The sequence below is a fragment of the Bos grunniens genome, chromosome 10 (genome assembly GCF_055505025.1).
Source record: "Bos grunniens cultivar Pamir isolate PY7600 chromosome 10, Bosgru_T2T1.0, whole genome shotgun sequence".
Taxonomy (NCBI): Eukaryota; Metazoa; Chordata; class Mammalia; order Artiodactyla; family Bovidae; genus Bos; species Bos grunniens.
This window is the reverse complement of record NC_141174.1, coordinates 85,824,254-85,849,976: the sequence shown is the minus strand read 5'-3', so window position 1 is coordinate 85,849,976 and position 25,723 is coordinate 85,824,254. Positions and strand designations below refer to the sequence as shown.

At 45.0% G+C, this 25,723-nt stretch overlaps 1 long non-coding RNA gene across 1 annotated transcript; it reads left to right on the top strand.

Moving 5' to 3' along the window:
- LOC147365254 (uncharacterized) lies at positions 1–20,343 on the top strand. The gene is made up of 2 exons (XR_015135312.1): positions 1–119; positions 20,101–20,343. It is a non-coding gene; the product is annotated as an uncharacterized LOC147365254 (long non-coding RNA).
- The last annotated feature ends 5,380 nt before the right edge of the window (positions 20,344–25,723 follow it).

Below are 25,723 nucleotides of genomic sequence, written 5' to 3'. Positions count from 1 at the left end.
AGGTCTTAGTTGCACCATGCAGGATCTTCGTTTTGGCATGTGGATCTAGTTCCCTGATGAGGGATAGAGCCCAGGCCTCCAGAATTGGGAGCATGGAGTCCTAGCCACTGGACTACTGGGTAAGTCCCTTTTGCTCTTTTATTAATTGGGTTGCTTATCTTGTTGTCCTTGTGTCAAAGTGTTCTTTATACATTCTGGATATTTATCAAGCATATGATTTACAAATACTTTCTCCCATTCTATGGGTTGTCTCTTCACATTTTGATAATGCCTTTATGCACAAATTTTTTAAATTTTGTGAGTCAAATTTACCAATCTTTTACTTTGCTATTCATGCTTTTAGTGTCAAGTCTAAAATTTGTTGCCAAATCCAATGCCATAAAGATTTACCCCTATGTTTTCTTCTAATTGTTTTTTTTAATAAAGTTTTGACTCTAATATTGAAGTTGTCCATCCATTTGAGTTAATTTCTGAATATAGAGTGAGGTGGAAAGCCCTGTGGTTCAGCAGTAAAGAATCCTCCTGCTAATGCAGGAGACGTGGGTTTGATCCCTGGGTGGGGAAGAACCCCTGGAAAAGGAAGTGGCACCCCACTCCAGTATTCTTGCCTGGGAAATGCCATGGACAGAGGAGCCTGGCGGGCTGCATGGGACTGCGCAGAGTGTGACACAACTTAGCAACTAAACAGCAGCAATGAATACGGTGACGTAAGGCTCTAACTCCGCCCTTTTGCATACGAATATCCAGTTGTCCTGACACCTTTTGTTGAAGAGACTGCTCTTTCCCCCACTGAACGAGCTTGGCATGCTTGTCAGACATTCTGTCAATAGTAATCTCTTTGTGTTTCTTTGTCTCCCTGTCTCTCTCACAGGATCTCCCTGTTTCCACTGTTCTCTTGTCTTGTAGACATATGTCTACTTACCTACATTCCTTACCTGTTGTCTTCCTACTCTAGCATTTTAAGTGGAAGGGAAGTGATGGAATTGGGGTGTGCCCTGGCGGAAGTGATCAGCCAAATGAAGAGATGCCATGTAAGGAGGGGGCCTGCCATTCCTTACCAGATAAGTGCTCTGGTACAGAGAGGAGGAGCAGCCTCAGGGCTGGAGTGGGACAGGAGGGTAGGCTTGGTCTTTCCTTTTAAAACTGGATCAGGACTACCGTGTATATATGTGTATTATTTCATTACATTCTGAATCTACCTCTTGATTTACCATTTCTTTTATACACTATGGAAAATTAACTGTATTAAATCAATAGATGATTTGAGTTTCTTAATTTTTTCCTTTCCTCTTTCATTCTCTCTTGTTCCCCTTGCCTATAACAACCTATTATTCAGGTATGGCCATACAGACAGAATGAAAACCACAATTACAGAAAACTAATCAAACTGATCACATGGATAAGAGCCTTGTCTAACTCAATGAAACTATGAGCCATGCCTTGTAGGGCCACAAAAGACGGGTGGATCATGGTGGAGAGTTCTGACAAAATGTGGTCCACTGAAGAAGGGAGTGGAAAACCACTTCAGTATTCTTGCCTTGAGAATCCCATGAACAGTATGAAAAGGCAGAAAGATATGACACTGAAAGATGAACTCCCCAGGTCGGTAGTTGGCCAATATGCTACTGGAGAACAGTGGAGAAATATCTTCAGAAAGAATGAAGAGACAGAGCCAAATCAAAAACAACACCCAGTTGTGGATGTGACTGGTGATGGAAGTAAAGTCTGATGCTGTGAAAAACAATACCGCATAGGAACCTGGAATGTTAGGTCCATGAATTAAGGTAAATTGAAAGTGGTCAAACAGGAGATAGAAAGAGTGAAATTCGTCATTTTAGGAATCAGTGAATGAAAATGGACTGGAATGGGTATATTTAACTCAGATGACCATTATATCTACTGCTGTGGGTAACAATCCCTTAGAAGAAATGGAGTAGCCCTCATAGTCAACAAGAGTCCGAAATGCAGTACTTGGGTGCAATCTCAAAAATGACAGAATGATCTGTTTGTTTCCAAGGCACACTATTCAGTATCACAGTAATCCAAGTCTATGCCCCGACCAGTAATGCTGAAGGGGCTGAAGTTGAATGCTTCTATGAAGACCTACAAGACATTCTAGAACTAACACCCCAAAAAGATGTCCTTTTCATCATAGGGGACTGGAATGCAAAAGTAGGAAGTCAAGAGATACCTGGAGTAACAGGCAAATTTGGCCTTGGAGTACAAAATGAAGCAGGGCAAAGGATAATAGGTTTGTTAGGTCAGCAGCCAGAGAAGGCAATGGCACCCCACTCCAGTACTCTTGCCTGGAAAATCCCATGGACAGAGGGGCCTGGTAGGCTGCAGTCCATGGGGTCGCTAGGAGTTGGACACGACTGAGCGACTTCACTTTCACTTTTCACTTTCATGCATTGGAGAAGGAAATGGCAACCCACTCCAGTGTTCTTGCCTGGAGAATCCCAGGGACGGGGGAGCCTTGTGGGCTGCCGTCTATAGGTTCGAACAGAGTCGGATACGACTGAAGCGACTTAGCAGCAGTAGCAAAGGATAATAGAGTTTTTCCAAGAGAACACACTGGTCACAGCAAACATCCTCTTCCTATACATGGATATATACATGGACATCACCAGATGGTCGATACCGAAATCAGATTGATTATATTCTTGGCAGCCAAAGATGGAGAAGCTCTAAACGGTCAGCAAAAACAAGACCAGGAGCAGACTGTGGCTCAGATCATGAACTCCTTATTGCAAAATTCAGACTTAAATTGAAGAAAGGGGGAAAACCATTAGACCATTCAGGTATGACTCAAATCAAATCCCTTATGATTATACAATGGAAGTGACAAACAGAGTCAAGGGATTAGATTTGATAGAGTGCCTGAAGAACTGTGGACAGAGGTTTGTGACATTGTACAGAAGGCAGGGATCAAGACCATCCTCAAGGAAAAGAAATGCAAAAAGGCAAAATGGTTGTCTGAAGAGGCCTTACAAATAGATGAGAAAAGAAGAGAAGCTAATGGCAAAGGAGAAAAGGAAAGATATACAAATCTGAATGCAGAAAGGTCAAAAAAATGACAAGGAGAAGTAAGAAAGCCTTCCTCAGTAATCACTGAAAAGAAAAGAGGAAAACTATAGAATGGGAAAGACTAGAGATCTCTTCAAGAAAATTAGAGATACCAAGGGAACATTTCAGGCAAAGATGGGCACAATAAAGGACAGAAATGGTATGGACCTAATAGAAGCAGAAGATATTAAGAGGAGGTGACAAGGATACACAGAATAACTATACCAAAAAGATCTTCATGACCCAGATAACCACGATGGCAATGATCACTCACCTAGATTCAGACATCCTGGAGGGTGAAGTCAAGTGGGCCTTAGGAAGCATCACTATGAACAAAGCTAGTGGAGGTGATGGAATTTCAGTTGAGCTATTTCAAATTCTAAAAGATGATACTGTGAAAGTGCTACACTCAGTATGCCAGCAAATTTGGAAAACTCAGTGGACACAGGACTGGAAATGGTCAGTTTTCATTCCAATCTCAAAGAAAGGCAATGCTGAAGAATGTTCAAACTACCGCACAATTGCACTCTTCTCACCCGCTAGCAGAGTAATGCTCAAAATTCTCCAAGCCGGGCTTCAATAGCTCGTGAACCATGAATTTCCAGATATTCAAGCTGGATTTAGAAAAGGCAGAGAAACCAGAGATGAAATTGCCAACATCCATTGGATCATCAAAAAAGCAAGAAAGTTCCAGAAAAGCATCTATTTCTCTTTATTGACTATGCCAAAGCCTTTGACTTTCACAACAAACTGGAAAATTCTTAAAGAGATGGGAATACCAGACCACCTTACCTGCCTCCTGAGAAATCTGTATGCAGGTCGAGAAGCAACAGTTAGAACTGGACATGGAACAACAGACTGGTTCCAAATTGGGAAAGGAGTACCTCAAGACTGTATATTGTCATCCTGCTTATTTAACTTATATGCAGAGTACCTCATGCAAAATGTCGGGCTGGATGAAGCACAAGCTGGAATCAAGATTGCCGGGAGAAATGTCAATAACCTCAGATACACAGATGACACCTGCCTTATGGCAGAAAGTGAAGAAGAACTAAAGAGCTTCTTGATGAAAGTGAAAGAAGAGAGTGAAAAAGTTGGCTTAAAACTCAACATTCAAAAAGTATGATCATGGCATCTAGTCCCATCAGTTCAGTTCAGTCGCTCAGTCATGTCCGACTCTTTGCGACCCCATGGATTGCAGCACGCCAGGCCTCCCTGTCCATCACCAACTCCCGGAGTTCACTCAGACTCACATCCATCGAGTCAGTGATGCCATCCAGCCATCTCATCCTCTGTTGTCCCCTTCTCCTCCTGTCCCCAATCCGTCCCAGCATCAGAGTCTTTTCCAATGAGTCAACTCTTCGCATGAGGTGGCCAAAGTATTGGAGTTTCAGCTTTAGCATCAGTCCTTCCAAAGAACACCCAGGGCTGATCTCCTTCAGAATGGACTGGTTGGATCTCCTTGCAGTCCAAGGGACTCTCAAGAGTCTTTTCTCCAACACCACAATGCAAAAGCATCAATTCTTCAGTGCTCAGCTTTCTTCACAGTCAACTCTCACATCCATACATGACCACTGGAAAACCCATAGCCTTGACTAGATGGACCTTTGTTGGCAAAGTAATGTCTCTGATTTTGAATATGCTATCTAGGTTGGTCATAACTTTCCTTCCAAGGAGTAAGCATCTTTTAAATTCATGGCTATCATCATCATCTGCATTGATTTTTGAGCCCCCAAAAATAAAATCTGACACTGTCTCCACTGTTCCCCCATCTATTTCCCATGAAGTGATGGGACCAGATGCCATGATCTTCATTTTCTGAATGTTGAGCTTTAAGCCAACTTTTCACTCTCTTCTTTCACTTTCATCAAGAGACTTTTTAGTTCCTCTTCAGTTTCTGCCATAAGGGTGGTGTCATCTGCATATCTGAGGTTATTGACATTTCTCCCGGCAATCTTGATTCCAGCTTGTGCTTCCTCCATCCCAGCGTTTCTTGTGATGTACTCTGCATGGAAGTTCAATAAGCAGGGTGACTATATACAGCCTTGACGTACTCATTTTCCTCTTTGGAACCAGTCTATGGTTCCATGTCCAGTTCTAACTGTTGCTTGCTGACCTGCATATAGGTTTCTCAAGAGGCAGGTCAGGTGGTCTGGTATTCCCATCTAGTCCCATCACTTCATGGCAAATAGAGAGGGAAACAATGGAAACAGTAGGGGACTTTATTTTCTTGGGCTCCAAAATCACTGCAGATGGTGACTGTAGCCATGAAATTAAAAGACACTTGCTCCTTGGAGGAAAAGCTATGACCAACCCTGACAGCATATTAAAAAGCAGAGATGTTACTTTGCTAACAAAAGTCCATCTAGTCAAAGCTATGGTTTTTCCAGTAGTCATGAATGGATGTGAGGGTTGGACTATAAAGAAAGCTGAGCACCAAAGAATTGACACTTATGAACTGTGGTGTTGGAGAAGACTCTTGAGAGTCCCTTGGACTGCATGGAGATAAAACCAGGCAATCCTAAAGGAAATCAGTCCTGAATATTTGTTGGAAGAACTGATGCTGAAGCTGAAGCTCCAATACTTTAGCCACCTGATGTGAAGAACTGACACCTTAGAAAAGACCCTGATGCTGGGAAAGACTGAAGGCAGGAGAAGGGATGATAGAGGATGATGTGGTTGGATGGCATCATCAACTCGATGGACATGAGTTTGAGCAAGCTCCGGGTGTTGGTGATGGACAGGGAAACCTGGTATGCTGTAGTCCATGGGGTTGCAAAGAGACATGACTGAGTGACTGAACTGACACAGCATTTTGGGCAGCTGAGCTAGGATTCATTTTAATCCAGGTCAGGTATGCTGTTTACCAGTCCAGCTAGGGCAGGGGATACCACCTTTCTGGGATTTGGTTTCCTCATTTGTAAAATGAGTAATGGATATGAAAGTGCTTTACAAACTGCACAGCAAGGGGATCTTATAATAATTATTATAGTACAAATAATTTATTGTTGTTTTAAAACCACAAAGATTGAATGAAGGAGTGACAAGTTGCTGAAAATTGTGGGGCATTTTCCTTCAGTGAGTGAGGACCCTGCAGAGCAGTGCTATGGACAGGAACCTCACTGCCACCAGAGCCTGGTGACTCCACCCACACTCTCTCCATTTGCCCAACCTCTAACTTCCTTTATAGTTAAAAGGCCCTAAAGACCATTGAGTCTTAACTGCTTATTTGGCAGAGGCAGAAACTAAGGCCCAGTAAGGGCTTTGTCAGGGCGCCACAGCCATCAGTGATGGAGCCCATCTTCCTACTCAGAGATCTGACTCTGGTCAGGAGGCCCCTCTGCCTCTTTAGACAGTTCCCTGGTGGTGGTGCTCAACCTCAAGAAGCATTCTTTACATTTTGGGAAGTTGGTATCTTCCAGGGTACAGAAAAGTGATAGGCTCTCTATGGGGCCAATAAGAACTCAAAGATTGACCCCTCTTCCAATTGTAGTTGGAAGAAAGTTACATTAGCAGGAGCATATTTTGGGCTCAGGGTATTTGTTTTTTAATAAAATATTCCAGACATGCAAAACCATATACCCACCACCCTGCATGAGAAAGAAAGAGGGAAAAACAAATTCAGCAAAGTTACAGGATAAAAAATTAACATGCAAAAATCATTTGCATTTCTACCCATTAACAATGAAAAATCTGAAAAGAAAATCAAGAAAACCATTTATTTAAAATAGCATAAAAACTGAAAGTGAAAGCATAAAAATTACTCAGGAATAACTTAGTGCAGTTCAGTTCAGTCGCTCAATTGTGTCCGACTCTGCAACCCCATGAATCGCAGCACACCAGGCCTCCCTGTCCATCACCAACTCCCAGAGTCTACCCAAACCCATGTCCATCGAGTCGGTGATGCCATCCAGCCATCAAATCCTCTGTCGTCCCCTTCTCCTTCTGTCCCCAATCCTTCCCAGCATTAGGGCTTTTTCCAATGAGTCAACTCTTCTCATGAGGTGGCCAAGGTATTGGAGTTTCAGCTTCAACATCAGTCCTTCCAATGAACACCCAGAATTGATCTCCTTTAGAATGGACTGGTTGGATCGCCTTGCAGTCCAAGGGACTCTCAAGAGTCTTCTCCAACACCACAGTTCAAAAGCATCAATTCTTCGGCACTCAGCTTTCTTTGTAATCCAACTCTCACATCCATACATGACCACTGGAAAAACCATAGCCTTGACTAGATGAACCTTTGTTGGCAAAGTAATGTCTCTGCTCTTGAATATGCTATCTAGATTGGTCATAACTTTCCTTCCAAGGAATAATCATCTTTTAATTTCATAGCTGCAATCATCATCTGCAGTGATTTTGGAGCCCAGAAAAATAAAGTCTGACATTGTTTCCACTGTTTCCCCATCTATTTCCCATGAAGTGATGGGACAAGATGCCATGATCTAGTTTTCTGAATGTTGAGCTTTAAGCCAACTTTTTCTCTCTCCACTTTCACTTTCATCAAGAGTCTTTTGAGTTCCTCTTCACTTTCTGCCATAAGGGTGGTGTCATCTGCATATCTGAGGTTATTGACGTTTCTCCCGGCAATCTTGATTCCAGCTTGTGTTTCTTCCAGCCCAGTGTTTCTCATGATGTACTCGGCATAGAAGTTAAATAAGTAGGGTGACAATATACAGCCTTGACGTACTCCTTTTCTTATTTGGAACCAGTCTGTTGTTCCATGTCCAGTTCTAACTGTTGCTTCCTGACCTGCATATAGGTTTCCCAAGAGGCAGGTCAAGTGGTCTGGTATTCCCATGTCTTGAAGAATTTTCCACAGTTTATTGTGGTCCACACAGTCAAAGGCTTTGGCATAGTCAATAAAGCAGAAATAGATGATTTCTGGAACTCTCTTGCTTTTTCCATGATCCAGTGGATGTAGGCAATTTGATCTCTGGTTCCTCTACCTTTTCTAAAACCAGCTTGAACATCTGGAAGTTCATAGCTCACATATTGCTGAAGCCTGGCTTGGAGAATTTTGAGCATTACTTGACTAGCGTGTGAGATGAGTGCAACTGTGCAGTAGTTTGAGCATTCTTTGGCATTGCCTTTCTTTGGGATTGGGATGAAAACTGACTTTTCTAGTCCTGTGGCCAATGCTGAGTTTTCCAAATTTGCTGGCATATTGAGTGCAGTACTTTCACAGCATCATCTTTCAGGATTTGAAATAGTTCAACTCGAATTCCATCACCTCCACTAGCTTTGTTCATAGTGATGCTTTCTAAGGCCCACTTGACTTCGCCCTCCAGGATGTCTGAATCTAGGTGAGTGATCACACCATCATGATTATCTTGGTCATGAAGCTCTTTTTTGTATAGTTCTGTGTATCCTTGTCACCTCCTCTTAATATCTTCTGCTTCTATTAGGTCCCTACCATTTCTGTCCTTTATCGAGCCCATCTTTGCATGAAATGTTCCCTTGGTATCTCTAATTTTCTTGAAGCGATCTCTAGTCTTTACCATTCTATAGTTTTCCTCTTTTCTTTGCAGTGATCACTGAGGAAGGCTTTCTTACTTCTCCTTGTCATTTTTTGGACTTCCTGCATTCAGATTGGTATATCTTTCCTTTTCTCCTTTCCATCAGCTTCTATTCTTTTCTCAGCTATTTTTAAGGCCTCCTCAGACAGCCATTTTGTTTTTTTTGCAATTCTTTTCCTTGGGGATGGTCTTGATCCCTGTCTCCTGTACAATGTCATGAACCTCCGACCATAGTTCATCAGGCACTCTGTCTATGAGATCTAGTCCCTTAAATCTATTTCTCACTTCCACTGTATAATCATAAGGGATTTGATTTAGGTCACCCCTGAATGGTCTAATGGTTTTCCCCCTTTCTTCAATGTAAGTCTGAATTTTGCAATAAGGAGTTCATGATCTGAGCCACAGTCAGCTCTTGGTCTTGTTTTTGCTGACCGTTTAGAGCTTCTCCATCTTTGGCTGCCAAGAATATAATCAATCTGATTTCGGTATCGACCATCTGGTGATGTCCGTGTGTATGTCCACATATAGGAATAGGATGTTTGCTGTGACCAGTGTGTTCTCTTGGCAAAACTCTATTATCCTTTGCCCTGCTTCATTTTGTACTCCAAGGCCATATTTGCCTGTTACTCCAGGTATCTCTTGACTTCCTACTTTTGCATTCCAGTCCCCTATGATGAAAAGGACATCTTTTTGGGGTGTTAGTTCTAGAATGTCTTGTAGGTCTTCATAGAAACGTTCAACTTCAGCCCCTTTGGCATTACTTGTCTGGGCATAGACTTGGATTACTGTGATACTGAATGATTTGCTTTGGAAACAAACAGATCATTCTGTCACTTTTGAGATTGCACCCAAGTACTGCATTTCGGACTCTTGTTGACTATGAGGGCTACTCCATTTCTTCTAAGAGACTGTTACCCACAGTAGTAGATATCATGGTCATATGAATTCAGTTCTCCCATCCAGTCCATTTTCATGCACTGATGTCTAAAATGGTGATGTTCACTCTTTCTATCTCCTGTTTGATCACTTTAAATTTACCTTAATTCATGGACCTAACATGGACCTAACATAGGAACCTCCAGGTTCCTATGCAGTATTGTTCTTTATAGCATCGAACTTTATTTCCATCACCAGTCACATTCACAACTGGGTGTTTTTTTCGCTTAGGCTCTGTCTCTTCATTCTTTCTCTGTCTCTTCATTCTTTCTGGAGCTATTTCTCCACTGTTCTCCAGTAGCATATCGGCCACCTACTGACCTGGGGAGTTCATCTTTCAGTGTCATATCTTTCTGCCTTTTCATATTCTTCATGGGATTCTCAAGGTAAGAATACTGAAGTGGTTTGCCATTCCCTTCTCCAGTGGACCATGGCAGTTTTATTAAAAAAAAAAAAAAGAGAGAGAGAGAGAGAAAATAAGTGTTGACAAGTATATGGGGAAATAGGAATCCTTGAGAGTTCCAGAAAAACATCTATTTCTGCTTTATTGACTATGCCAAAGCCTTTGACTGTGTGGACCACAATAAACTGTGGAAAATTCTGAAAGACATGGGAATACCAGACCACCTGATCTACCTCTTGAGAAATTTGTAGGCAGGTCAGGAAGCAGTAGTTAGAACTGGACATGGAACAACAGACTGGTTCCAAATAGGAAAAGGAGTACATCAAGGCTGTATATTGTCACCCTGCTTATTTAACTTATATGCAGAGTACATCATGAGAAATGCTGGACTGGAAGAAGCACAAGCTGGAATCAAGATTGCCGGGAGAAATATCAATAACCTCAGATATGCAGATGACACCACCCTTATGGCAGAAAGTGAAGAGGAACTCAAAAGACTCTTGATGAAAGTGAAAATGGAGAGTGAAAAAGTTGGCTTAAAGCTCAACATTCAGAAAATGAAGATCATGGCATCTGGTCCCATCACTTCATGGGAAATAGTTGGAAACAGTGGAAACAGTGGAAACAGTGCCAGACTTTATTTTTCTGGGCTCCAAAAATCACTGCAGATGGTGACTGTAGCCATGAAATTAAAAGATGATTACTCCTTGGAAGGAAAGTTATGACCAACCTAGATAGCATATTCAAGAGCAGAGACATTACTTTGCCAACAAAGTTTCGTCTAGTCAAGGCTATGGTTTTTCCTGTGGTCATGTATGGATGTGAGAGTTGGACTGTGAAGAAGGCTGAGCGCCAAAGAATTGATGCTTTTGAACTGTGGTGTTGGAGAAGACTCTTGAGAGTCCCTTGGACTGCAAGGAGATCCAACCAGTCCATTCTGAAGGAGATCAGCCCTGGGTGTTCTTTGGAAGGAATGGTACTAAAGCTGAAACTCCAGTACTTTGGCCACCTCATGTGAAGAGTTGACTCATTGGAAAAGACTCTGATGCTGGGAGGGATTGGGGGCAGGAGGAGAAGGGGACAACAGAGGATGAGATGGCTGGATGGCATCACTGACTCGATGGATGTGAGTCTGAGTGAACTCCTGGAGTTGGTGATGGACAGGGAGGCCTGGCGTGCTGCGATTCATGGGGTTGCAAAGAGTTAGACACGACTGAGTGACTGAACTGAACTGATGCATTGTTTTGGAGAAGGCAATGGCACCCCACTCCAGTACTCTTGCCTGGAAAATCCCACGGACGGAGGAGCCTGGTAGGCTGCAGTCCATGGGGTGGCTAAGAATCGGACATGACTGAGCGACTTCATTTTCACTTTTCACTTTCATGCATTGGAAAAGGAAATGGCAACCCACTCCAGTGTTCTTGCCTGGAGAATCCCAGGGACGGGGGAGCCTTGTGGGCTGCCATCTATGGGGTCGCACAGAGTTGGACATGACTGAAGCGACTTAGCAGCGGCAGCATGCATTGCTTTTGGGAATGTAAAATGGTGTGTCAATTGTGAAAAGCAGTATGGCAAGTCCTCAATAAATTAAACATAGAATTATCACATGATCTAACAATTTCACTCCGGGTATATACCCCAAAGAAGTGAAAACAAGGTCTCAAAGAGATATTTATACACACATATTTATAGGAGCACTATCACACTAGTCAAAATGTAGAAGAAATCCAAGTATTCCCTGATGGATGAATGGAAATACAAATTGTAACATATGCATACAATGGAATACTATTGAACCTTTAAAAGGAAGGAAATTATGACACATACTACACCATGCACCATGGATGAATCTTCAAGACATTATGCTAAGTGAAATAAGGACAAATATTGCATGATTCCATTGTATGAGGTACTTAGAAGAGTCAAATCCATAGAAACAGGAAATGGATGGTTGCTAAGGGCTAGGAGGAGGAGGAAGGGGAATTTGAATTTAATGGATATGGCATTTCAATTGGGAAAGATGGAAGAGTTTTGGAGAGGGTGATGGTTGCACAAGAATGTGAATGTACTTCATGAAACAGAACTGTGCACCTGAAAACGGTTGCAATGGTCAATTTTATGTATGCCCACGTGTGCCCAATCACTTCAGTCACGTCCAACTTTTTGCCACCCATGGACCATGGCCCTCCAGGTTCCTCTGTCCATGGGATTTTCCAGGCAAGAATACTGAAGTGGGTTGAGATGCCCTCCTCCAGGGGGTCTTCCTGACGCAGGGTTTGAACCCACATCTCCTGTGTCTCCTGCATTGCGGATTCTTTACTGATGAGCCACTGGGGAAGCCCAATTTTATGTATACTTTACCACAATTTTTAAAAACAGGAAAAAAAAAAAAAAACAAGCAGAAGAGGAGCCCATTCTTCAAAAGTGGAGCCTTTTCTGCAATATTCTTCAGGTATTGTGAACGTACTGGTTGACTAGGACAGCAGTACTTACTGGGGGAACTGGGCAATCTGGAGGCAGTGTCTAGAGACCTCTGGGGATGGGTCAAAGACATGTGAGGAGCTGGTGGGGCCCCTGGAGTCAGAAGCGCTGACTCAACATGCCCCTACTTCTCCAGAGGTGTCAGGAGGTTCAGCTGGACTTCAGCTCCTATCCTGGTTCCCCATGGCAGCTTCCTGGAGCCTTCCGACCCTCAGACCATTGTAGGAAGACATTTTTAGAGGGTCTCTGTTTCTTGCCTCAAACAAATTTTTAAAAATTTTAATTTCTATTTAAAAACAAATAGTTCCTCCAGTTATTGGAAAACTTTAAAAAATGTTTGGAACAACTTGGTTTCTTGAATTTACTTCTTTCACTACAAATTTTACAAAATCCAAGTCCAGATCAAAGGCTTCCAATGCTGATTTACAGTGTGAGTTAAGATGTACTGGGTAAAGCATGTATCAAATTTTGAAGACTTAGTATGACAAAGTGTGAAATAGCTCACTCATAATTTTATGTACTGTTACATGTTGACATAATGTTTTAAATATATTGGGTTAAATAAAAATATTATTAATGTTGATTTCACCTTTTTGCTGTTTTTTTGGCCTTGGAGTACAGCTTGTGGGATCTTAGTTTCTCGACCAGGGATCAAACCTGTGCCCCAGTGGAAAGTGGGAGCACAGAGCCCTAACCACTGGACTGTCAGGGAAATCCCTGTTTGCCTTTTTAAAAAATGAAGCTACTAGAAAATTTAATATTATATGTACATGGCTCATATTATCTTTCTATTGATAGTACAGTATTCTGAGGAAACTCAGGTTAGCTGAGAAACTTACATAGCTGGTAAGTGGCAGAACCAGAATTTCAACCCAGATCCCCAAAGCTGGAGTTCTTTTTGGTTAATTGGAAAACCTTGCTGGTTTGATCTAGGATCTCCAACAAAACCTGCCTGGAAGGGAAGCAGAACCCAGCATATGAGCCCAAAGAACACAGGAGAGGGGAGGGCTGAGAGACAGGTGGGGTGGATAAGCTCTCCTCTTCACTTCTGTAGACAACCACCAAACCAATCAACTAGAGAGTTCTGCTTTTATTATTTCTTTATGCACTGGGCCTGAGATTTAATTTGAGAACACAGCCTCTATCTACATTTAAAAAGTCGGAAACCTTTGGTGAAGAGGGAAGTCTTTGAATTCAAACACATCATGTGTTTGTGAACTGCTTGACCTAGGGCAAGTTCAATGCTCTGAGCCTCAGTTTCAACATCTGTAAAATGGGGATTGGTGTTACCTGTCTTGAAAAATCATGCCAACAATGAGATGATGGCGGATATCATGCATGACTCAGAGCAGGTGTGCAATGAATGTGACCCCTCTCTCCCCCTCAAGGCTGCACTGGACCCAGTTCTGACTCAGTGTGTGTATGTGTGTGTAGGTGGGATAGTGGGGTGACTTAACTATGAAGTAAGTGGTGATATTTGTCCCCTCGGGATTTCTTGTCTCATATTTTCCCTTATGAGAAAGCCAAAGCCCTTGACTGTGTGGATCACAACAAACTGTGGAAAATTCTTAAAGAGATGGGAATACCACACCACCTTACTTTCCTCCTCAGAAATCTGTGTGCAGGTCAAGAAGCAATAGTTAGAACTGGACATGGAACAACAGACTGGTTCCAAATTGGGAAAGGAGTATGTCAAGGCTGTATATTGTCACCCTGCCTATTTAACTTAAATGCAGAGTATATCAGGCGAAGTGCCAGGCTGGATGAAGCACAAGCTGGAATCAAGATTGCCGGGAGAAATGTCAATAACCTCAGATACGTAGATGACACCTCCCTTATGGCAGAAACCGAAGAACTAAAGAGCTTCTTGATGAAAGTGAAAGAGGAGAGTGAAAAATTTGGCTTAAATCTTAACATTCAAAAACCTAAGATCATGGCATCCATCCCATCACTTCATGGCAAACAGGGAAACAATGGAAACAGTAAAGGACTTTATTTTCTTGGGCTCCAAAATCACTGCAGATGGTGACTGCAGCCATGAAATTAAAAGACACTTGCTCCTTGAAACAAAAGCTATGACCAACCTAGACAGCATATTAAAAAGTAGACCTTTGCTAACAAAAGTCCGTTTAGTCAAAGCTATGACTTTTCCAGTAGTCATGTATGGATGTGAGAGTTGCACCATAAAGAAAGCTGAGCACCGAAGAATTGAGGTTTTTGAACTGCGGTGTTGGAGAAGACTCTTGAGAGTCCCTTGGACTGCAAGGAGATGCAACCAGTCAATCCTAAAGGAAATCAGTCCTGAATATTCATTGGAAGGACTGATGCTGAAGCTGAAACTCCAGTACTTTGGCTACCTGATGCAAAGAACTGATTCATTGGAAAACACCCTGATGCTGGGAAAGATTGAAGGCAGGAGGAGAAGGGGACGACAGAGGATGAGATGGTTGAATGGCATCGATAGATGGACTGACTCGATGGACATGAGTTTGGGCAAGCTCCAGGAGTTGGTGAGGGACAGGGAAGCCTGGTGTGCTGCAGTCCATGGGGTCGCAAAGAGTCGGACACGACTGAGCGACTGAACTGATTTTCCCTTATCTTCAGAATTATTTGTTTTCAGTGGTAGTTTCATATCCACCTGTGGACAGTGAAGGACTTGGGAGAATGAGATAAAATGGGGGATGACAATGCATGCCAAACCCTCCACACACAACTGTGTTTAATCCAATAGGCCTTTTCTTTGCTTATTTGATGAGAAAGGGAGGCCTGCAGAGGGCAGCACCTGGCCAGTCCTTCACCATGAGGGACTGGCTCAGGGGCCTATGGACTTTGCAAGAAATCAAGAGACTCCCCAGGCACAGGGGAGGGGTGAGGATTTCTGGAAGGAAATTTCTAGAAGGAACCTCAGTTCTAGTGTTGAGACACTCATGATTCTTCCCTGTAAGGTAGTAATGCTGATTAAACTGGGCTCCTGGGCTTCTTCGTCCCTGTGATTCCAGGCAACCTCTTTTCCAGTCCCTCAAGGAGTCACTTATAAAACCTCCCAGTTTCAGACCTGAGAGGAACCTAGATGGAGATCTAACCCTAATACATTTTAACCAAAGCAGGGGGCGAGCAACCTGGTAAGGCAGGTGTGTGTGTATCCCCATTTTACAGAAGAGAAAATGGAGACTCAGAGAGGTTAAGTGGCTTTCCCTAGGTCCCACAGATAAGACGTTACATTTCTTTTGTTTGCAGACTACAGAAATGACTAGGTAACTTAAGCAAAGGGGAGGAAAGTGAATCCTGGGGCATATTACAGAATGGCAAGAGAGTTGACTGGCTTGGCCCAGAAGGCTGGGGCCCGAGGCTGCACAAGAACCACAGGTGGCTGGCAGGCTGTGGCCCTTTGTCTCCTGGAAGCCCGTACCTGACTAAGCCCTGCCTCCAGGTCCTTCTAGGCCTCGTATCTCTTAGGTTTAAGATACAGGTCCCTGGGAGAGAGGTCCTGAATGGACCCTCTGGGGTCACTCAGCAGTGGTCAGGGGTCAGCATCACAAGGAGGAGTTACTACGGTGAAGCCCAGACACAGGTGTGCACCTCTGGTCTAGGCCGGCCCCCTGACTCTCAGTCAGCGCCTTTGCTCTGTCACACACCACTGTCGGGTCACTGCAGCAGTCTAATCCCAGTGACAGCCCAGCCAAGGAAACTAGGTGCTATTTGCATGTTAATGAAGGATGTCCAAAGACCAAAGGCCTTTGTTTGATTCCTGAAAGGCTGATTCTCCCATCTGATGGCAACTCTAGGCTCTGTAACAGATAGGGTACCAGGGACAAGGCACCCACTCCTGGTACCTCCTGTCACATCACACAAGGGTGCCTCCAACTCGTGAAGTTCCCCTGTTTATTTCTCCCGTTTCCCCAACTCCTTTCCATCTCCCTCTCCAAGGATTTAGTAATATGTTGTCTAGACACTACTGCTGCCGTTTCTCCTCCATTAATCCATTTTAATTGGAAAGTTATCATAATGCAAACTCTCTTCGGTATTATTTGCAGCTCTGCATTATTAGAACTTCACCAACTCGCTTTCCCAGCAAATTAAACTTGCTATGGAAGCAATGAGATCAGCTGCTCGTATTAAATCAGGCTGTGCGTTGTTAAGCGGGGTTGGGAACGAGGCTCCCTCAGCTGGGTGGGGTGCCGTTGCTGGAGGCATTTACAATGGCACTACTGTTTCTATGCTGGGGATTTGGCCTCTGTGCCCAATTCTCCTCTTTTTGGCTGAGTGCTCTGTGTTGGAAATTAGAGATGAGAAGAAAGAGGGGACAAAACAACCTCTGGTGGTATCTGGCCCCTCACCCAAAACCCAGGGCAAATGGCAGTGATCAGAATGTACATGGGACTAGCACTCAACAGATTATAAAGCACATTCAACTAGTCCTCAGAATGCTGTGAAGTTGGAATTCTCACAAAGAGGATAACTGAACTTGCTCTGGGTTGCACAGGCAACCCCGTGGTCCAGGCTCGTGTAGCTGATGTAATAGAGCAGGGACTCCACGCCAGGCCCTCTGCATCTGAAACCATGCCACCCCAAGGGACAAAATCAGAGCAAAGTAAGCGAACACCTTTCTCAGGGCAGAGCTTGGAAGGTGCACGATTGGTCCAAGCCAGTCATAGAATTCCTGTCTGCCTTTGCCAGGGAAGGTCTGGAGGCATCTGCCTGCCTGATTTCCAGCCAATTGCACCCGATGAAAAGACTGCCAGGGCCTTGTGTGAAACTTCTCTGATGACAGAGTGGTCCCAGCTGAGGTGAAATGCCCCCAAACTCTCGTGGTCTGCTTCTTGTCGCCAGTGCAGAGGGGTCAGTGGGAGTCTCTATTGCTCTCTCAACCTCAGCCTATGCTCTTGAGCAGAGTTCACTTTCCATCTGGGTAAAGGGTGCTGTGTGAAGCTGGCTCTACATCTCTGTGCGGCTCTAGGCAATGAACTTCAGGAAGAAGTTTCTGGACAAAATTCAGATATTGCTACGGGGCTAAATGGTATATGTGCATTTATATCTTGGGATGGAATAGAGATAATATTCCTCCCCTAACTGCAGAAGGTCAGGCACTGTGATGGCCTGGGGGCTCTTGGGACCCAGGATAGGAGACTGTGGCAGTCCATGGATGGTATGGAAATAGCCACTCACTGAAAGGCTGACTTTCAAGTGGTTCATGCTCTGCAGCCACCAGGACGGTGGGTCTGTAAGGCAGGTGGACTCAGAGGTGTCATGTTAGCATAGCCCCAAGGTGACTGAAATCTGCACAAACTTCCTGCCCATTTCCCACTCCAGTGCTTTCTGGAGGATGGGGAACCCATGGATCTGGCGATGGGTATTGCCCCCCACTTACCCTTATCTATGCAAGTTAGTTAACTCCAAGAAGCTACTCTTTCCTCAACTGAACGTGGGCAGTAAGACCCCAAGGCAGTAGGTATGGAGTGCCCTGCAGACTTACAGGAGGGTGTCAGAAGTGTTTCTCAAGAAGGCATACCAGGTGCATAGATCTGGGGTACATCCATGGCATCAAGACTCTTGGGACAAGGCCTAGGAATCCACATTTTCCTATAAGTGCTCTGGGTTATCCTGACACACTCTGCACATTCAAGTGCCACCTGAAGAGCCTGTTGTGCCCTGGGAGGGTTCAGCAATTGGGCAGGCAGGGTAGTCAACTGACATGAGAGAGCTAAAGAGGCCAAGGCAATGCCCAGGGTCACCTGAGGCAGGGTAGAGTCTGGAACCTTACTCCCTCACCTGTCTCCACTGTCCTCATCCTCCTAGCTGCAGGTGGGAGGCCTTGGAGCTAAGGAAGCCCAGAATCAAGGGATGATAGCTATTAGGAGAAGCAGGAGCGCTCACTCATGCCATCCATGGCAGTGGGCTCTGGGCCTTTCCCAGGCCACATTCCCGCTTCTGGGAATATTAATAAAAATAAGACATGTTTATATAATGAGTCTGGGCTTTCCAATGGTTCAGGGGTAAAGAATCTGCCTGCCAGTGCAGGAGACACAAGAGATGCAGTTTTGATCCCTGGGTTGGGATGATCCCCTGGAGAAGGAAATGGCAACCCACTCCAATATTCTTGCCTGGAGAATTTAAGGGACAGAAGAGCCTGGTGGACTACAATCTATGGTGTCGCAAAGAGTCAGACACGACTTAGCGACTAAACAACAAAACGACATGCCTGGGCACTGGCTGAAACGCTTTACATGGACTAAATCAATCCTCACAATTAGCCTCTGAGATGGGCACTATCATTCTCCTCATTTTACAGATGAGGAGACTGAGGCACTCAGAAAGTACTGGCCATCCAAACAGACTCTCAGGCCCTGAAGCAGCAAGTGGGAATTTCTTCTGGGAACTTCTCCAAGCCCTGGTTTTACAGAGAGACAGCCCAGAGAGGAGAGGGCCAGGGAGAGCTACACCCAGTCCGCAGCCGAGCTGGGCCGGGTTGTGGCTCTGGCCTCCAGGCCACGCTGCCTTGTTTCGAAACGGGTGCTTATGGGCTGTTCTGGCCACAGGGCTCATTACTGAGGCTACAAATTGAATGAAATAGCTGCTTGGTTACAAATTAATAACAGATTTGTTTGTCATTAAGGCAGCATTGTTTAATAAAATTAGTTCAGCTGAGCGTAATTACCTTCATATAAAATTCTCCCTTAAAAATTACTTTGATAAATCTAAGCCAATTAGGCGGCATAGCAACTAGGGTGTGGGGTTTGGCTCTGAGCTTAGGTTGGGTCCCTACGGGACATCCTGGGTCCAGAATTCAGTTTCATGCCCCTGGGAACCTCGTGAAGGCCCAATGGAGAGCACGTAACTCAGCTTCTCCAAGGCAAAACCGTACAGGGCCTTGGACAGATCTCTCACTAAATCCCAAACGACTTTCCTCCTAAGCAGGCTTGCCTCCATTTTTCTTGCTACCCTTCCAGCCATTCATGCTCATTCCTAAACTCTGGGTTACCAGGGCATTTGTCTCCTCAAAGAATTTCAGGGTCTCCCTATTTGTCCATAAGCCTCTGTTGTATCCCAAACCTTGATCTTATTATTCAAGACCCTTCGAATCTGGTCTCCTGGTAATGTAGGGCAAATGATCACAAAACTGGGGGTCAGCCCATGCTGAGTCCTTGCAGGCCCCTTTGCCTCTTTGTCCTTCCGTCCGTGTGTGCGTTGGTAGATCAGCCGAGCCCGACTCTTCGCGACCCCGTGGGCTTCCGTGTGCTCCCTTATAAAATGAGAAGCAGCAGTTTCCTGCTCAGACAGCTGTGAGCATCACAGGAGATTATGACTATGGGGCTTTGGAAACCACAGCCCCCCGCTGAGGCTTCCCTGCTGCTCTCGCCCCCTTGCTTAGCAGCTGGTCAGCTTTCCCGGCCTGGCCACTCAGCTTACCACCATTTCTGGATCCCCCTTGTTGCTGGGGCCGTGCAGCCCTCTCTGGAACATCCTACCTGCTCCTCTCGGGTTAACTGGCTTAGGTTTTCAGGCTCAGTCAATGCCCACCTTTCTAGATGCTTCTCCTATTTGCTCTGCTGGCCCCTGGGCCACCTCCCTGAGCACCTTGAGCCTGACCTTGGAATTGTGTTCCCAGCCAGGAGTGGGGATGGGTATATGGAATCACACTCCACGTGGTTAATTTATAAGGCGTAAAACATTCTAGTTTTATGTTGTTGTTTCTTTCAGGGATTGTCTGGAAAATCTGCTGTAGAATCAAAAGACGTCTCTTCTGGGGACTTCCCTGGTGGTCCAGTAGTTAAGAACTTGTCTTCCAGTGCGGGGGATGCGGGTTCGATCCCTGGTTTGGGGAACTAAGATCTCACATTGCATGGAGCAAGTAAGCCTTTGGGCTGCAATGAAAGATCCTGTGTGGCTCAACTAAAACCCAACACAGCCAAATAAATAAATAAATATTATTTAAAAAAAAAAGATGTTTCCCTTGGATGGGCTCTCAGAGATCAGCAGGCCCAACACTCTCATTCATGGAGGGGGAAATGGAGTCATGAAGCCACTTAGTGGTGGGGTCAGGCCTGACTCCCTCATCTCTTCACTTCTGGGCCAGAATTTACCCCAGACTGTATTTTCCATTGTTTCTCTTCTGTTCCAATTCTTCTTTGCCCTTTGCTGAGCCTGCTGAGCCCCCTGAGCCTGAGCCTGTCATTACTTGAACAATACTCTGGAATCCAGCTGCCTGGATTTCCTGTTCAACTCACAGGCCCAAGATCCCCAAATGGCCCAGCAGGAAGCCAGTGGAAGGTAAGGACTCTGAGTAGCGAGTGAAGAAGGAATTCATAGGGCCTGGACTCCATTTTAGGCCTGTTCATGCTGATCATGCTCGGCCACCTTTCCAATGGACTCTGAACTCTGTGTTCAGTGCCTATGAAAACAACAACAGAAGGATAAGACCCCCTGAAGACAGGGGAACCTGGAAGATCGTATCTAGGTTACTCATCGCCTAAGAGAAAACATACACTAATCACCCCTTTCTCTAGACAGGCCATAAATTTTTCTGTATCTATTGGAGTGTAACCTCGGGTTTATCGATTATTGGCTAATTGTTTGACTGTTTGAGCACATGAGCACATAGCACGTGAATGATGGGTTATTGGGATTGTATTTTCCTTGGTTTATGTAAGTCTCAAGGAATTTGGAGTGGTGGGTTCAGACACATACACATGAGGTATAAAAGATTTTCACAAATGTTGGTCGGGGTCCTTGGCTAAGAGGAGACTCTGCCTTGGGCCCACCAGTGTACTAAACTGCACTCCACTATCTGCATTGTCCTTCTGAGTGAGTTTGTTTCCTGGAACACATGGCTACAACAGGAGGACAGTCAGTCCAGTTCAGTTCAGTCGCTCAATCGTGTCTGACTCTTTGAGACCCCATGGACTGCAGCATGCCAGGTTTCCCTGTCCATCACCAACTCCCGGAGCTTGCTCAAACTCATGTCCATCGAGTTGGTGATGCCATCCAGCCATCTCATCCTCTGCCATCCCCTTCTCCTGCCTTCAATCTTTCCCAGCATCAGGGTCTTTTCCAATGAATCAGTTCTTTGCATCAGGTGGCCAAAGTGTTGCACCTTCAACTTCAGCACCAGCCTTTCCAATGAATATTCAGGACTGATTTCCTTTAGGATTGACTGGTTGGATCTCCTGGCAGTCCAAGGGACTCTCAAGAGTCTTCTCCAACACAGTTCAAAAGTATCAATTTTTCGGTGTTCAGCTTTCTTTATGGTGCAACTCTCACATCCATACATGACTACTGGAAAAACTATAGCTTTGACTAGATGGACTTTTGTCAGCAAAGTAATGACTCTGCTTTTAAATATGTTGTTTAGGTTGGTCATAGCTTTTCTTCAAAGGAACAAGCGTCTTTTAATTTCATGGCTGCATTTCAGGGAGGGCATAGTGCCACATGGAGAAGGAAATGGCAACCCACTCCAGTGTTCTTGCCTGGAGAATCCCAGAGATGGAGCAGCCTGGTGGGCTGCCGTCTATGGGCTCACACAGAGTCGGACACGACTGAAGCGATTTAGCAGCAGCAGCAGTGCCACACAACTCCAGGGGGCGCCACTCATAGACTATTCTGTCCCCTGGCATTGCACACGGCACAGCCCACACAGCTATACATGGTGCCTTGCAAACCAGTGGGGATACATACGCATGTAAAGAAAAGACCCAACCCAAGTGCAGGGAGTAGCTAAGAAAAGGAAAGAAGCTGGAAAGAACTCAGGCAGGAAATAAGACAAGACAACCTTTCTTTCAGAGAGCCCTGCATCCGGCTTGTCATAGGGAGCACCTGGAGTCTGCAGGGGGGCACAAACTTACCTTGCAACTTCTGGGCTCAAGTTCCTCATTTGTAAGATGGTGAAAACAACATGTACTTTACAAGGGCAGGTAATGAGAAAATAGGTGTGGAAGTGCTCAAGAAGTATTGGGTTGGCCAAAAAATCCTTCTGGTTTCTTGTACAATCTTATGGAAAAACCCGAATGAGCTTTTTGGCCAACCTAATACAAACTAATGATCTGATGTCACAGCACAGGGGTATCTGGGACAGAGGTTTAGGGTCTGAGGAGCGCTCCTTCTGCCTCTCTCCGAGCCTGAGGACTGAGCCAATGGCCGGTGGAAGACCCCATCTCTGGGTGGAATTCCAGCATCCACCAGGGAGCGAGAGGTTTTGTGACAGTGGTGAGTGTTGTGGGGGTGGCGGGGAAAAATGGGGACACTGGCTCCCTCTGCAGAGAGAAGGGAGGACATTTCCCTTTGCCCCCAGGCTCTCCACATTCCCAGGGTCCAGACCCCTGGGGTGGCCCCTCCTGAAAGGCCTCACCAGCCATCCACCCAGCGGGAGGGTTTGGGAAGGGGAGGAGGTGGGGGTCTGCAGCATGCATGGGCTGAAAAGTTCTGAAAACACGCTGCCTGGGTGCCAGCCCCCTCCTTGGCCCCCCAGCTCCCTCTAAAGCCCCCTTTGAAGGGGACCTCGGAGCTCTAATGAGTTGAGAGCTTTTATGGGAGCCCAGGCAAACCAATTAGGTTTGCTTAAAAATATTGTATTCATTAGCATGAAAATAAAGCTGAACTTTTTAGAGATAATTGCATCTTTTAAAATGTGGTAGTCTTTGTCTGGGCTTGTCTCATAAATATGCATGCTGCATAATCCTTTTGGAACCGTGGTCGCAATCATGAGTAACACACAAATGCATCCAGGGTGTTAATATTCTGACAAGAGTGGGGCCTCTTGGGCTGGCGGTGCCACCGGTGGTGGTGGTGGCCTCCGGAGGCGGCTCTGTAATCCCCCAGCTGCAGCCTATGCCTCTCACAGGGGTGGAATGCTGTCTCAGATCCATGATACCATAGACCAGGGCTCCAGTTCTAAATCGCTCCCTTTTGTGCTGAGGTTTCCAAGGAGGTGGGTTGCAGGATTCTTGGGCTTGGCTCAAGATGCAGAGAAGGAGGGCCACAGAAGCTGAGCTCAATTTACAGCTGGGGAAATTGAGGTCCCAGGGGTTAAGTGGGTTTGCCAAGGTCACCTGGCATGGATGAGGCCAAGATGAAGCCTGGTTTACCATCAGAGGCTGGCGCTTGTTATCTAAAATCATTGGAGGGTTCCTGCCAGGGAAAGGATTGCATTAACATTTAGCCGTTAAAGAATGCATTTCAGGTTGTGAGCCTGGATGGCTGGGGGAAGGGTTGCTGGCTCCAGCTGCAGTTTCTACCAGCTGCCCTCCGAGCCACCCCAAATAAACATGCCATCTAAGTTAAAGCAGTCAGCTTGCTATGTCCATGTGGCTTTGAGACAAGTTCTAAGCAAACCCCTTCCCAACTGGGAGTGCCCCTCAGTTCTCTGGATAGAAATTTCTGAGCTGCCTCTGGTGCCTGCCTACAGGAGTTCTTTTATCTCCCTTCCCTGCTCCCTCCCTTCCTCCCAAGCGGAACAGCTTTATAAGATCAATATCCCACTAGGATGATAGGACTGGCCCCCAGGGAAAACTGTGAGCTCAGTGAAGTTTCATTTCAGCAACTGTTTTCTAAGTCCTTGCTCTGTTCCAGTCACCAAGCTAAGCCTTAGGGGGCTACACAGGTGGTACAGGGGTCTGCATGTCCTAGTCCACCATCCGTGGGGAGGCGGGCACACTTGTCAGTGGGTAGAGATCCTGGCCCCTTGCAAAGCCATGCTATGGGGGTGTGGGGAGTGAGGCATACATCCAGGGGGTGGCAAGGCTGAATGTGGCCTGGTAAGTTGCCTTTTGAAGACCAGCTGGGATTTGGGCAGGCTTTGGGAACAACTGGAGCAGAAGAGGCTCAGGGTTTAGGATGTGCTGGGGCAACATCCGAGCTGAGAAAGTTTTCCTTTGCTGCTTCCCAGGGTCCCTCCAGAGACTCCTGTCTCCTGTCCTCAGGTTCTCAACTGCCCCCTGGCTGCCCCTCCTTCCTATCCCCAGGTCACTGCAAGGTGTGCCAGGCCTCCAAAGTCACCAAATAGAAAACCATCTATGTCCAACAATGACTGATGGGATAGGAAGTGAATCACCTTCCCAAACTCGTTCTGTGAGGCCACTATCAGCCTAATACCAAATCCAGGCAAAGATACCACACACACACAAAGAAAATTACAGCCCAATATTACTGATGAACATAGATGCAAAAATTCTCAACAAAATACCAGCAAACTGAATCCAACAATACATTAAAAGAGTCATACACCATGATCAAGTGGGATTCATGCTAGAGATACACGGATTTTTCAGTATCTTCAAATCAATCAGTGTGGTACTCCACATTAGCAAACTGAAGAATAAAAATCCTTTGATCATTTCAACAGATGCAGAAAAAGCATTTGACAAAGTTCAACACTGGTTTATGATAAAAAACTCTCCAGAAACTATACAAAGAGGGACCATACCTTAAAATAATAAAGGCCATATATGACAAGCCCAGAGATAACATCATACTCAATGGTGAAAAGCTGAAAGCATTTCCTCTGAGATCAGGAATAAGGCAAGGATGTCTACAATCACCACTTTTATTCAACATAGTTTTAGAAGTCCTAGCCATGGTTATCAGAGAAGAAAAACAAAAGGGATACAAATGGGAAAAGAAGTAAAACTGTCCCTGTTTGCAGATGACATGATACTATACATAAAGAATCCTAAAGATGCCAGCGGAAAACTACTAGAGCTCATTAATGACTTTAGCAAGGTTGCAGGATACAAAATCACTACAGAGAAAACTGTTGCAATTCCATACACTAACCACAAAAGATCACAAAGAGAAATTAAGGAAACAATCCCATTTACCATTGCCTCAAAGGAATAAAATACCTAGAAATAAACCTATTTAAGCAAGCAAAAGACCTATACTCTGAAAACTGTAAGATGCTGATGAAAGAAATCAAAGATGACACAAATAGATGAAGGATATACCGTGTCCTTAGACTCAAAGAATCAATATTGTTAAAATGACTATACTGCCCAAGGAAATCTACAGATTCAATGCCATCCCTAACAAATTACCGATGGCAAGTTTTGCAGATGTAGAATAAAAAATCTTAAAGTTTTAATGAAAACACAAGAGATGCCAAATAACTGAAGCAATCTTGAGAAAGAAAAATGGAGCTGGAGTAATCAGGCTTCCTGACCTCACTGCTGCTGCTGCTGCTAAGTCGCTTCAGTCGTGTTCGACTCTGTGCGAGCCCATAGACGCCAGCTCACCAGGCTCCCCTGTCCCTGGAATTCTCCAGGCAAGAACACTGGAGTGGGTTGCCATTTCCTTCTTCAATGCATGAAAGTGAAAAGTGAAAGTGAAGTCG